General features: G+C 48.5%; 1 protein-coding gene across 6 annotated transcripts in view; it reads right to left on the bottom strand.

The window, feature by feature from the left end:
- SFSWAP (splicing factor SWAP) overlaps positions 1-8,550 on the bottom strand; it is an 87,827-nt gene that overhangs the window by 47,230 nt on the left and 32,047 nt on the right. The gene's annotated exons all lie outside the window — the stretch shown is intronic.

The raw sequence follows: 8,550 nt of genomic DNA, 5'->3' as shown, positions 1-8,550 counted from the left end.
TCCCTGCGCTGACATCAGCTTTCACTCTCCAGGCACGCTGCTCCCTCCGTTCACACATTAATCCAGAAACTACCCCCTCGGTAAGGCAGGTGCTCCTGGCAACCCCGGCGTCAGCCCCCGGCCCCAGCAACACATGCTGTGCGGGAATTTATTCAGTAAATAAAAGTTCCCAGGCTCACTGAGGCTGTGTCTGGAGCTTTCCATCACAGACAGTGATGTACGCCGTCTTCCCACCTATTCTGGGCACACATGCAGGTATCTGTAGGGCAATGGCACGCTGTCTTAACAATTCAAAATCCTGTACATTTATCCTTTTTGGGGCTAAATGTTCAGAACCATGAATCACACAAGATTCAACGATTACTTATGAAATTTAATTTCCAGTCCTATTGTAGATAAGCAAGTAGTTCTGACTACACACAGATTTAATTTCCTCTTTATTAGGAGATGGCAAAAATATTTTTCTAATTAAGAACTTTTATCTTCATTTTCAGTTAATTCACCTTAAAACGATAACACTGAAAAACAGTGAAAGCTTAACCATGGTTTCCAGTAATGTATGCTATGCAGAGAAACATTTCAGAAGTACAACTTAGACTCTCTTGACCTTTCTGTCTTAGATTGGCAAGGCAGCATAATTCCTATGTACTGTAGGCATATTCTCCAGCTGCTAATGACTTATTTAAATTAATTATACATGATGAACTCCTAAACCGTCGCTCTCTAGCTCCATGTTACATACCAACCACCAGGACACAGAAACAGCAATACTCCAAATTCTCAAAACAAGATAAGTGGGCTCAATGTACTCCATGTTATTATCTACACAGAAATATCTGAGTACCATCTCTGAGAAAAGGCCGGGGGCAGGGATGAAACCCTTGGAGGTCAATGGGAGGAGGCTGACAGCAGGGCAGGCACCGTCTCTGAGGCTCCTGTAGGGGCAGGTCCTGTCTTCACTGTCTCTGTAGCCTCTGCACTGAGCACAGAGTATGTGCTGGACCGACGAACTGACCTGACAGTCCAACACAGGCTTTCCTATCAAAATCAGGAATCCAAATATAAGCACGTGCTTCTGTAAGAGACAACGTCGTCCCTGGAAGAGGGGAGCTGCTGCTTCTATCCACTCCCTGCTGGAGCCATCAGGCTACTATGTGTGGGCCAGGGTGAAGCCAGCACTCAAGGGTAGACAGCGCTGCCCACTGTGTGCTTGGCTCTGGGGAGGGCTGGGCGGAACCGACCCCACTACTGACTGGCTACTGTCAGGTCTCAAGCCTCCCACCTCAGCAGGAAGGACGGAAATCCCATGTTCTGCCCTGGACAGTCAGTCTCATCCCTAAAAAGAAGCCCAAATATGTTTTAAACTGGGGCCACAAAGGAAGGGATCTGAATTCATAAAAACAAACAAAACAAAACAGTTTATAGTTATTTCAATTAGTAGTACATATTATGCAACTCCAACCTGATACCTGCATTCTTTATGTAACTGTGTAAAGTGCAATCACCCTGGAACACAACAGAGATGAAGAAGTTATTTTCAAAGCTAAGCGCCATTTCTTTGAAAGAACCCGCAGACTGTTAGACTATATGACCTTCCTGAGCATTCCATCTTGTTAAATAAAAACAAAGTGTTAAAAAAAAATAGCAGTGCTGGCAAAATGGCAGACTACTCAGAGACTCATCCACTACAGACGTCAAAGACGTTGGCTAAAATATAATGAAAAATTTAGGCTGGGTGCAGTGGTTCACATTTATAATCCTGGCACTTTGGGAGGCTGAGGTGGGAGGATGCTTCAGGCCTGGGCAATATCGTCAGACCCCAACTCCAAAAAATAAAATAAATTAGCTGGGCATGGTGCACACCTATCGTCCCAGCTACTTGGGACGCTGTGGCAGGAGAATGGCTGCAGCCCGAGTTCGGGGCTGCAGTGAGGTGTGATGGCACCACTAAACTTCAGCCTGGGTGATGGAGTGAAGCCCTGAGCTGAGCTCACAAAAAGAAAAAAAGGCTGTCTCTAGGTGTAAAAATGAAACAAATCCCCAAATCTGAAAACACCTCCAGGGACATCCTAGCCTGGGTCCACAACTTGCTTCAGAGGCTCCACGCAAAAACCACCCAGGCTGACCATGCTCTGGGCACACTCCTGACCCAGACCCAGGAGATGCTCACGAAGCAGAGCTGTGAAGCCGAGATACACGCAGCCTCTGTGAGCCGGGCTGCTACTAGCCACTGCTGCTGTGACCTCTTCCCTGTGATTCTCTCCAAGGTTTTAATCAAATTTGAGAATCGTCCTGTTTCTCAAAAGGACTCCAAGAGAAATAAAGTATGTGCTGTTCAATGAGATGAAAACACTCATCTGTTGGCAGACGGTGGAACGCGGGGCGTGTCCTGTGGCACTGCCATGCTCCGAGGCGGCCCGGGAACCGGCGCCGCAGGGGTTCATGAATTCCACTACACTGCTCTTTGGTTGCCTCTCCCAGATTCCCATTTCGTAGGGTGTCAGGGATGTGGAGATCTGAGGGAGGACATCAGATCCATCCTTCCCCAGAGGCTGTGGCCCTGGTGGGAGGCAGGACGGGCACGAGGCATCTGGAGCAGCCCAGGGCCAGTCTCCTGAAGGGCTTCTGCCGCTTGCCCAGCCCGCCCCTTGCCCTGGTTTCTGGTCCCCAGGTCTCTGTCCTTGGCACGGCCTCACAGGGTCTCTGCCTGCCACGAGAGGCCCCTTTTCAGCTTATCTCCAGTGCCACCTCTTTTGGGAAGCCTCTGCCTCCTTGGCAGACTCAGGGGGCCTTTGCTCTGGGCTCACGTGGCACCTCACGTGGGACCCCATGCACAATGCCCTAAGGCGACTCCTGCGCCACCGGGACTGGGGTGCAGCTATGACCCCAAGGACTCCACATCTCCAAATAGTGACCACAAAACCTCAGCAGCTCGTACAGCTCCTGGCATGAGCAGGCCCTCAGTAAGTGTTTAATGAGTGAGTTCATGCCAGCTGGTGGCACGGCCTGGGCTGCTTCTAAAATGTCTCAGTGCTAAAATATCCCGCAGTGACCATGAAGCTGCTTGACACATGCCCCACACAGTGGCAGCACCACACAGCTCACAGAACCCTTTAACTGGACTGAAGCCCTTTAAACTGACTAGCAACTGCAGGACATAGGGATTTTGTACACAGCCCCTTGTATGTTGTATACAGCAATTCTCATGAACACTAAACTTTAAGAATTTCTGGACTAGAATAGGGTGAGAACGGAATTAGAATCTACAAGCTGGGCTGTAGTCTACAAACTGAAGTCTGGGCTGGCAAAAGTCACATCAGTTTTACAATAACTGTGTCATCACTAGTCATAAATGGGGGCGGGCACAGCGTGCCAAGGGGCTCCTGCTGTCCTCTGGCTGCCACGACATGCAGGGAATCTCCTGGGCTTATCGTGAGGCTACTTCCCAACAACCTCACCATACACCGTAAACAGAACGTACACTGACAACACCGTAAACAGAAAATGCACTGAAAATGCACTGAAACCTGTAACCTACCAAACATCATGGCACAGCCTCACCTGCCTTAAATGTGCTCAGGGCACCTACAGTAGCTGATGGCTGGATGAAATCATCTAACACGAAGCCTATTTTATAATAAAGCTTTTAGCATCTCAAGTAATTTACTGATGCTCTACTGAATGCAAATTGCATTTGCCCCATCATCAAGTTGAACCCTCAGTAAGCTGGGACCACATATATCTTGTTAGGTTTGTTGCTGTTCTCAGGATTTTATACTGAATTTCCCAAAAGAGGACTAGGTTTTAAAGTAAGTTAAATGCTGATGTAATGTTACTCTAATAAACACTATGAGTACTACGAAAGCCTACTCCAAATAAATCCAAGAAAGAAGTTCCAACAGGTACCTACACAGTCCCTAAAGGCAAGTGTAGTTGTATGACGAGAACCAAGCTGCTTAAAAGCAAGAAGCACATTTGTAAGTCCTTCTTCCCCAATGCTACCTCCTCTGAAACGAGCAGCGCTACTTAACACAGGTCAGAGAAATCTGCCTAATTATCTCCCAAGGCCCCTCTATTCAACTGGCTTCTTGCAAAAACCAGAGCCAGTTTCCTGGTATCTCTGCATGATCTTAATCTCCTGTAAATTCAACAGACAGAACAGAACTCCTGTGCTGAGAAGGTTCTTAGAGAAGAGGAGACTGGTGAGCAACCACCTTTCTGGAAGAACTAAGTCAGGGAGGATGAACAATGTGTGTATTAAGAATGAAAACAGGACCGGGCGCGGTGGCTCAAGCCTGTCATCCCAGCACTTTGGGAGGCCGAGATGGGCGGATCAAGAGGTCAGGAGATGGAGACCATCCTGGCTAACATGGTGAAACCCCGTCTCTACTAAAAAATACAAAAAACTAGCCGGGCGAGGTGGCGGGCACCTGTAGTCCCAGCTACTCGGGAGGCTGAGGCAGGAGAATGGCGTAAACCTGGGAGGCGGAGCTTGCAGTGAGCTGAGATCCGGCCACTGCACTCCAGCCTGGGCGACAGGGCGAGACTCCGTCTCAAAAAAAAAAAAAAAAAAAAAAAAAAGAATGAAAATAGGCTGGCCAGGGTGGCTCACGCCTGAAATCCCAGCACTTGGGGAGGCCAAGGTGCAGGGATCACTTGAGGCCAGGAGTTCCAGACCAGCCTGGCCAACGTGGTGAAACCCCATCTCTACTAAAAAACACAAAAAAATTAGCTACTTGGGAGGCTGTGGCAGGAGAATCACTTGAACCCGGGAGATGGAGGCTGCAGTCAGCTGAGATCAGAGACAAACTGCCTCCAAAAAAAAAAAAAAAAAAAAAAGAATTAAAATAGTTAAGAGTTCTATGGAGATAAGTATAGATATTCTGAAAACACACACATGAGTAAGCCCCTGTGTTTTAGCCACAGGCAAATGTCGCCAGCTGAGCACATCTGAGAGGCAGCAACAAGCCAGCCTTCCTCTCTCCGGCTCTCCAGGCGTCCAGAGCCAGATGGGGCCTCGCTGCTCCCACAGCCCCAGGCTCTTCCTCAGCACTGGCCATGCCTCTATCTCCTTTCCTGGACCTCTAAATCCTGTTGACAGGCACTCTCCTAAGTTCAATGGCTTTAAATTCTATTTATACTTGATGGCTGCAGAATTCACATCTCCAGCCCTGAGCTGAACTTGAGCTTGTGCGTTAACCACCTACTCAATGTTCCCACTGGGACATCTCATCCATATTTCAAGTTGAATGTGTCCAGAACAGAGCCCCTGATTTCTCCCATGCCTCTCTTCTGTAGTCCCTCAGCACAGGAGGTGGCCACACCCCTCATCCATCCAGTTCATCTGTCAGATCCCATAGCTGATGCCCCACGATTCAGCTCTGCGTCCTGCCCTCCAGCTCCAGCACCTCCTGCCCTCCACGCGCACAGCCTCTTGGCTGCTGCCTGCCCCGGGGTTTTCCGCCCTCGCCTCCACAGTTTCTGCCTGAATTCCTCCCACGGTGACCTCTCTCAACCAGGGTCAAGCTAAGTCCCTTGTCTGGGAAACCCTCCTGCAAACCCACTTGCCCGCTTCTCCCACCTCATGTCCCGTTGCTGTCCCATCCCCGACCCTGCACATGGTCATTGCTGGGCTCACCAGCTTCCTCTAGTCTCTGGTCACAGGAGGCCTCCCCGACCCATGATGCCAGCACTGCTGGCCTCCCCAGAACCCTGGTCCCCTTGTCACGGCCACTTTCTCCATCTCTCTTGGTCACGTGTCCACTGTCACTGTCTGGCTCCACGGCAGAAGCAGCTTTGTCCCGTGTTCCTGGCATGGCAGAGCATGATGCAAATTGCTCAATGCCTGTACAAGCTACACAGCAGAGAACGGGAATGAGCATGGCATGAGCTTTTTGTTTTTTTTTTGAGATGGAGCCTCGCTCTGTTGCCCAGGCTAGGTGCAATCTCGGCTCACTGCAAGCTCCGCCTCTCAGGCTGATGCCATTCTCCTGCCTCAGCCTCCCCAGCAGCTGGGACTACAGGCACCTGCCACCATACCTGGCTAATTTTTTTGTATTTTTAGTAGAGACGGGGTTTCACCGTGTTAGCCAGGATGGTCTCAATCCCCTGACCTCGTGATCTGCCAGCCTCAGCTTCCCAAAGTGCTGGGATTATAGGCGTGAACCACCGCGTCTGGCCGGCATGAGCTTCTCCATGGCAGTAAAGGCTCCTGCAGATGGTGGCACCCAGCACCCACATTCTTAGGGAAAGTCATACCCATCCAGCAATTCAAGGTCCTTCCAAACTTTACCTGTCAAATGGGAGGGCAACATTAAGGCATTTTCAGATATCCAAGAATTTAAAAAACTTTGTGTTCCTATGTACCCTTCCTTGGCAAACTACTGCAGGATGTGCTCCAGCAAAATATAGAAGTAAACATACTAACAACAGTAACAGGAACGAACACAGGAAAGAAAGACAAGTCACAGAAAAGTACTGGCTACAGGCACAGAACACCGATGTTCTGGGGGGGGACACAGAAACCCAGCTGTCAATTTCACCAAATGCACATTGCAAACAAACAACCCACACACCAGAGAAGCTGGCTCCACCTGGATCTAGCAGCAGCAAATGAGGCATCAAAGTCAAGACCTGCTTAAAAGATGGCACCATTACGTGAGTCTACACTACCATAGCGCTGTAGGTCCTCAGCGAGGAAGTCAGCACAGCTCCATCTGAGAACTGCCTCTCAAGGGTGATCTGGACTTGCCTGCATTCCCTTCCGTTCTTTCTCCACACGCACACTGACTTCTCAGATATAGAGTGGGCTCCATTGCGAAGATGATGTGCACGTTCCCAATACTCACCTGAGATCTCTTCAATTCAGGCTAATGGTTCACCAATATATGCAGTCATCTGTAATACTATGCATGTACATGTATTAGTGTGTCATACAGAACATGCAATACGCAGCAAATTTCCCAGACCATAACCGATGTTCGTTTATTTCCATTTAATTTTCAAGCTGGATTCTAGGAGGACGCCACTGAGAGCGGATTAACCCTAGCAGTGCTGGTGAGCCAGGCAGCCGCCTGCTCTGAAGCCCACAGCCTGACCCGCTGCCAAGAGCCACTGTTCCCTGCAGGCCTATTCGGCTGCTGGATCAATGTCAGAATACATTGTTTTCATGGCAATTCCACTATTTAATGTAAAATTCTACAATACTTTTTTTTTTTTGACAAAAAAAAAAGGCCTTATTAAAAGTTTTATTACCATCTGAAGATGCAGATCCCTGAAAGAGGTATTTTTAGTTCCTTCAGACTGTGGCAGCCTGCTTGATTTGAGACTCTTACTCTGCTTGCGGTTAGAGTGCTGCCTCATTCACAATGAATACCTGCACCCCAGGAGAGGTTCAAATTCTATGCATGGAAATGTCAGGCACTGACAACACAATTCAAGAATAATTGTTTTTACTACTGAATTCTGCACTCTCAAGAGTGAGGAAAGCGCCTAATACACCCAGGGGATGTTAGAAACCTTCAAGGTCTTCTAGAAGTGAATGAGAGAAAACAGGGCTGAGAAACTCTTTCTTCTTCTGCAAGTTTCTCTTTTCCACTCAATTATCTCCATTCTCAAGACTTCTGACTTCATCTCCTGAACTCAGATAATTTTCAAGAATTCCTAAAAGACCCCTTCTGGCAATTGTTTGTTTTTGGCAGGGTGGTTACCTATTAGCTCTCTATAACATAAACTCATATTTCAAGAATAAAAATAGTAAAACAAACCAAAAACTCCTTAAGATGTAAGCCCACAGTTTTTAAGAAAATATGACTTCCTTCCCATACTCCCAAATACTTAAAAGCATTTATTATTTGGCTCATCACACATTGTGTCCAAATATTTTCCAACTGAGATAAAACAGTGATATGGTTCGGCCGCGCCCCCACCCAGATCTCACCTTGATTTGTAACTAGCACAATTCCCATGTGTCGTGGGAGGAGCCTGATGGGAGGTGACAGAATTATGGGGGTGGGTCTTTCCTGCGCTGTTGTCGTGTTAATGAATGAGTCCCACAAGATCTGACAGTTTCAAAACCAGGAGTTTCCCTGTACAGGCTCTCTTTGCTTGCCGCCATCCATGGAAGACATAACCTGTCCTCCTTGCCTTCTGCCATGATTGTGAGGCCTCCCCAGCCATGTGGAACTGTTAAGTCCATTAAACCTCTTTTTCTTTTTTCTTATTCTTTTTTTTTTGAGACGGAGTCTGGCTCTGTCGCCCAGGCTGGAGTGCAGTGGCCGGATCTCAGCTCACTGCAAGCTCTGCCTCCTGGGCTTACGCCATTCTCCTGCCTCAGCCTCCCGAGTAGCTGGGACTACAGGCGCCCGCCACCTCGCCCAGCTAGTTTTTTGTATTTTTTAGTAGAGACAGGGTTTCACCGTGTTAGCCAGGATGGTCTCGATCTCCTGACCTCATGATCCGCCCGTCTCGGCTTCCCAAAGTGCTGGGATGACAGGCTTGAGCCACCGCGCCTGGCCCAAACCTCTTTTTCTCTACAGTCTCAGGTATGTC

This window comes from Piliocolobus tephrosceles, chromosome 10 (assembly GCF_002776525.5).
Source record: "Piliocolobus tephrosceles isolate RC106 chromosome 10, ASM277652v3, whole genome shotgun sequence".
NCBI lineage: Eukaryota > Metazoa > Chordata > Mammalia > Primates > Cercopithecidae > Piliocolobus > Piliocolobus tephrosceles.
Note: the sequence above shows the minus strand (reverse complement) of the source record. Positions and strands in the feature narration are given on the sequence as shown.